This window comes from Danio rerio, chromosome 8, assembly GCF_052040795.2.
Source record: "Danio rerio strain M-AB ecotype USA chromosome 8, GRCz13ab, whole genome shotgun sequence".
NCBI lineage: Eukaryota > Metazoa > Chordata > Actinopteri > Cypriniformes > Danionidae > Danio > Danio rerio.
In genome coordinates this window covers 35,651,351-35,658,182 of record NC_141028.1, presented here as the reverse complement: position 1 = coordinate 35,658,182, position 6,832 = coordinate 35,651,351, and positions in this window count along the sequence as shown.

Genomic DNA, 6,832 nt, shown 5'->3' with positions numbered 1-6,832 from the left:
AAAACATAAGTTTGATATCTTTAAGCTGCAATATAATTGAACATTTGCAACTTAAACTACATTTGTATCTCAATTCCAAACTAACTAAATGTCATTAAACTCTATTTTAGTTTTAAATGCTGTATGATTTATACTTCATTCATTCATTTACTCATTCATTCATTCATTCATTCATTCACTTATTGTATGCCATTGAATATAAGCAGAGTCTGTGATACAGCAATATAAAAAGAACAAAGTGTCTGTTAGAGTTTATTGGTGCTCATTCACTGTGCGTTTGAACTCCTGGCATTTCTTTGGTAGTCATTTAGATTTTATTCAGCATTTGTTTGTCTCTGATTTGTTGATAGATTTATTACTAATGTTTCTGCTGTTTGATTCAGTAACAGATTGCTGTTTGGCAGAGATATGAGATACAATAAAGTAAATACGCTGCACTAGTTGCCAGTTTGAGTTAATGGGGTCGTTTTCATCCAAGACTTCTGAGGTGGCAATCCTAAACATCTGGTAATTAAACGTTGCACAAAGACATTTTGTTTCCTCTTTCCATATTGTGCATAATACATATGTTGTGTAACACAAGTATAATATATGAATATAATAAAATAGTAAAATTAGTACAATAGAGTACAATACAATACAATACAATACAAAAATTATTTTTTTTAGCTAATTATTTACAATTCTTTAAATAAAAGTAAGAGACCATATAGAACTGTACAATTTACAGTTTGAGTAAAACATTGTTCGTAAGCTGCAAGCTTAGCTGCAAGTATACTTTTAAATCATTTCATGCACATAATAATTATTTGTCAAAATAACAAAGACATTTGCAGTATTTTCAGACATGTTTTATTCATTTCAGAAGAGCCACATAAATATTTTCTGGAATAACCTTGAGTTTCAGTGACAACTAATGAAACAAACAGTTTTAAGGGAAATAGAAAAAATAAAAAATGAAATGTAAATGACTTTTTTTTTTTTTCATTTGACATTTTAAAGTAATGTTATCATACCAAATGTTGTTAAACTAAAAATTGTCTACCAGTCTCTTAATTACATTTTTATTATATTTAGTATCAAAGAAGCACAATAATGATTGACTGGAACTGAATTCAAAACATGAGCAGCTTTTCACAATTGTTTTTTAATAATTAATTCATTCATTCATTTTCTTGTCGGCTTAGTCCCTTTATTAATCCGGGGTCACCACAGCGGAATAAACCGCCAACTTACCGCAACGTTTTTACGCAGTGGATGCCCTTCCAGCCACAACCCATCTCTGGGAAACATCCACACATACACACACACACACACATACACTATGGACAATTTAGCCTACCCAATTCACCTGTACCTCATGTCTTTGGACTGTGGAGCAAACGCAGAACGCAGGGAGAATATGCAAACTTCACACAGAAACGCCAATTGAGCCGAGGTTCGAACCAGCAACCTTCTTGCTGTGAGGCGACAGCACTACCTACTGCGCCACTGCTTCGCCCTGTTTTTTAATAATAATAATAATAATAATAATAATAATAATAATAATAATAATAATAATAATAATAATAATAATAATAATAATAATAATAATAATAATAATAACAACACATTTGTAATGCGCTTTTCTCAAACTCAAAGTGCTACAAGGCAAAAACAATAAAACAGTAAAAAACAATAGATAGGAAAATAAATATAGTATAGTTTAAATTGATATAATTTACCTTTTGTGGTTATTTGTTGTTATATACAGAATTATTAAACCCCATTTGAAATATTTTTCTTTTTAATAATATTTTCCTAAATGATGTTTAACAGAGCAAGGACATGTCTGAAAATATTTTTTTCTTCTGGAGAAAGTCTTATTTGTTAAATTTTGGCTAGAATAAAAGCAGTTTTTATTTATTTATTTATTTTTTTAATTTAAGGTCAAAATTATTAATTAGCCCCTTAAAGCTATATTTTTGTCAATACTCTACAGAAGAAACAATCGTTATACAATAACTTGCTTAATTACCTTCTGCTGCCTAGTTAACCTATTTAACCTAGTTAAACCTTTTAATGTCTTGAAAAATATCTAGTCAAATATTATTTACTGTCATCATGGCAAACATAAAAGAAATCGGTTATTAGAAATGAGTTACTAAAACTATCATGTTTAGAAATGTGTTGAAAATTAGATATTTGTATAATAAATTATAATTTTTTGGCAGTATTTTGGTTGATGCATGTTTTTTTCTACTCCCATATTACACACAAAAAACACAATATAAATGTTACATATTTCAGTCCCTTGACTAACATCAAGAAGTTGTAACAATAAGTTAGATGACAATAAATCTAACACAATCTCACGGCAATTCGTAACTTTTTCATTTAGTGGCTAATTCGTATGAATTCGTACGATCTAATTCATACAATTTAGTACGATTTGCTCATCACCCAATGACGGTTGGGGTTAGGGGTGGGGTCAGGTGCCACGCCTCCTTTTTAAAATCGTACCATTTCGTACGTCTGAACTCGTACGAATTCGTACGAATTAGCCACTAAACTGGCAAAACATAAAATACTTACGTTTTCTCGTGAGATCAGGCTGAATAAATCGTACATTAAAAACACTGCTAAAGAGGTGAGTCTTCTTAAAATAGCTCAAAGAAATGGCATTCCTAATGGTAATGGGTAATGTATCTCATAATATCAGCGCATGGTGTGAAAAAGCCCTTGGTGTTTAGTGTGCCGTGTGGATGTAACAAGGTAAGACAGTGCAAAGACTGCAAGCAGAAGTAGAAAGTGTCACAAGATCACAGATGTTACCCTATGGACTGAGTCTTAAAATCAATACATGACCTAACCGGTAGCCAATGACAATTTTAAGAACAGACACTTAAAGTAACAGTACAATATATTACAAACACCAATCAATTTATTTTATTTTATAAAAAAAAAAAAAAAAAAAAAAAACTTCTGCTGAAATAAATAACTGAAAAGTGCTATATATATATATATATATATATATATATATATATATATATATATATATATATATATATATATATATATATATATATATATATATATATATATATATATATATATATATAATTAGATTTATTATATTTTATAGTTTTTCAAACTTAAAAAAATAGATACTTTAAAAACAGTATAAGGTATTACAAACACCAGTGTTTTATTTTATTTTGTTTTAATTTTAACAAACCATTTTTCCAACTGCAAACACACACACACACACACACACACACACACACACACACACACACACACACATATATATATATATATATATATATATATATATAGTATGTCTGGTAATATTTTTTTCTTCTGGAGAAAGTCTTATTTGTGTTATTTCAGCTAAAAGAAAAGCAGTATTTAGTTTTTAAAAACCATTTTTGGGACAAAATTATTAGCCCCTTTAAGCTATTATTTTTTTTCCGATAGTCTACAGAACAATCAATCGTTATAGAATCACTTGTCTAATTACCCTATCCTGCCTAGCTTACCATATTAACCTATTTAAGCCTTTAAATGTCACTTTAAGCTTTACAGAAGTGTCTTGAAAAATATGAGGTAAAATATTACTGTCATCATGGCAAAGATAAAATAAATCCGTTATTAGAAATAAGTTTTTAAAACTATTATGTGCTGAAACAATCTTCCCTCCATTAAACAGAAGTTGGGGAAAAAATAAACAGGGGCGTTATTAATTCGGACTTCAACTGTACATATATATATATATATATATATATATATATATATATATATATATATAGAGAGAGAGAGAGAGAGAGAGAGAGAGAGAGAGAGAGAGAGAGAGAGAGAGAGAAAGAGAGAGAGAGAGAGAGAAACAGACAGACAGACAGACAGACAGACAGACAGACAGACAGACAGACAGACAGACAGACAGACAGACAGACAGACAGACAGACAGACAGACAGATAGATAGATAGATAGATAGATAGATAGATAGATAGATAGATAGATAGATAGATAGATAGATAGATAGATAGATAGATAGATAGATATTAAACAATGCTCAGCTTCAAATTTCACATGCTAACAGTAGTTCCTGACCTTCTGAGAGATACAGGTGCGCTCCAGAAAGTGCAGGGAGTTGAAATAAAAGTTGAACTGCTGACTGTAGAGCTACTCTGTGATGAAGTATTACAGGTGATCACAGTAACACCAGTAGCTGAAGGTAACCAGCACTGAAGCAGATGGTTGGGGTTCATGTCTGCTTTATGGGACAGTCAGCGATTTCACTCTGGCGGGGTCTGTGTCACAGGACCCCCTCTCATAAGTCACTGCACCAGGGGAATCGGCCCCCCTCTCATATTAATGGCTGCCCTTGTGGCACCGGGAGAAACAGGACAGGGGATGTAAGGGCAACACTGCAGTTTTTTTTTGGAGACTCTACTTTATGCATGTGTTTAAGCATTGAAACAATGTGTGAAGTATTTATGGGCTGGTTTATAATATCTTTGTTGATCTAATATAATTCTAATTGATTTAATATGATTTAATACTTCTCTGATTATCTATAGCAGATTATCATATTATTAAAATGTGTATATATATATATATTCCTCAGAGATTTTGGTCCATATTGACAAGTGGTTATTTGAATGACTGTTGCATTTCTATCAGTTCGAACCAGTCTGGCCATTCTCCTCTGACCTCAGGTGTCAACAAGGCATTTGCTCCTTTCAAAATTCAAAAAGTGTTTTTTAGTAAAATGTAGTAATTTATTTATTGATTGATTGATTTTCAAATCCAATAAATGTCCACATTATATAAAAAATTCTAATAAATATTAAAAGAATAAATAAACAAATAAAAACTGTACTTGCAGATAATATTATTTAACTGAATTATCTCCATTAACATGTATAATATCTATTATATATAATGTTTAAAATATAATATAATATAATATAATATAATATAATATAATATAATATAATATAATATAATATAATATAATATAATATAATTAATATAAACAGGAATAATGGCATTTTACAATGTACTGTATTTACCCACAGTATTACTATTTTCCTGTATTTCTGATTCAAATTAAAGCAATCTCTTTGGAAACAAAGAGCACTTTCAAAATAAATACATATGTCAGAATTATTAGCCCCCCTTTGAAAGTTTTTTTTTTTAATATTTCCAAAATGATGTTTAACAATTTTCACAGTATGTCGGATAATATTTTAATTCTTATTTGTTTTATGTCAGCTTAGAATTTTTTAAAAACCGTTTTAAAGACAAAATGATTAGCTCCTTTAAGCTATATTCTTGATAGTCAGTTTTCTATAGGAATCTATACAATATTATATTTGTTTATATACATTAGTTTAGTCAGTACTGAAGCCAAATCTGGAGCTAATCTAACAAAATAACTTTCATATAAATTCAATAATTTCTAAACCAAATCTATATGTCAGGGGAAAAAAAAAATCAAAAAATATCAAAAATCAAGAGAAACAAAAAATATATAAAACGTTGTTGAAATGTGGTAGTTTGTAATTTTTTTGCAATATTTCACATGAATTTTATTGTATTATCTTTCCATTTCTAAATATGTTTGGTGACTAAAATATTATTTTAATAAATGTACCTGTTTAATAAATCTCTTTTCTTTAAATGCACCAAAATGCATTACCTATATTCACTGAGAAACGGATAAAAATATTCATCTTTAAAATGGGGTGTACTCAATTATGCTGAGCACTGGAAGTGATCATATTTCATTTAATATACATTTAAACTACAGAAGATCTTTACGTAAAACATTTAGTTCAGTCTTGAGCACATTATTCTGATAATGCATTTTTTTATGTAAAAATTTTTCATCTTTGTAGGGAATTTGGTATTTTAATAGTCAGATTGGCATCTAATATGTAAAAAAAACACGAACATAGATAGCAAAGTCGATAACAATAGTCTAACACAGTTTGTATGGCGTCCTGAAGGCGATATTTGATTCTCCATTCATCTCTGATGTCATGTGTGATTGACAGGCGAACATGCTGCATTTGCAAATCAATAATATTAGTTTACAATACACAAGCCGCACAAAGCCATTAAACATCCACCTCTACACGCTCGGGCATGGTGATAGATGAGAATTATTGATTTCAGTGTTCGCTAAAAATAACTGTCTATTTTCATAAGCGCAAAGCCTGAGCGTACGAGACTCAGGAGAGCAGAAAAACAGAAATATTTAAAGTGCGCTCCATTTAAATGCTGATTTACAATTGGGATTCGCCGCAGCCATGTTTCTATAGAGCCACAATGGCTGACAAGCAATCTGACAGTTGACGGCGCTCAGATAAGGCCGTACGCAGGCTCCAACAGGAAGTGACACGAGTGGGAACACGGTGACAGCCGCTTACTGGAGAGTAATAAACTGGCAAAATAATTCAGCATTGGACACACTTACCCAAGCAGAAAGAGTCTGAAAGGCAAGACAACATCTTGTGTCATCCATCTTCCTTAAACAGTGAAGCTGCGACAAAGTGGGAAGGAGAAATTATGATAAATGAAAAGATATATTTAGTCAATACCTGGAATTCTCCTTCGTCAACCCCCTCTGGTTTTTCTTCTAACAAGGGTCTGCTTGGAATGAAAGCAAATGAGAGAAGCTAAAGTGGCTGCGCTTCACACACAGACACGCATCCATGCACGCATGCACACACACACTGTACATACTCAACCAGGCTAAATGTCGTTTGTATGATTGAAACCTTTGTCCAAATCCATAGGGTGTGTAATGTTAATTGCAACAATATCTGTTAACAGGTTTTG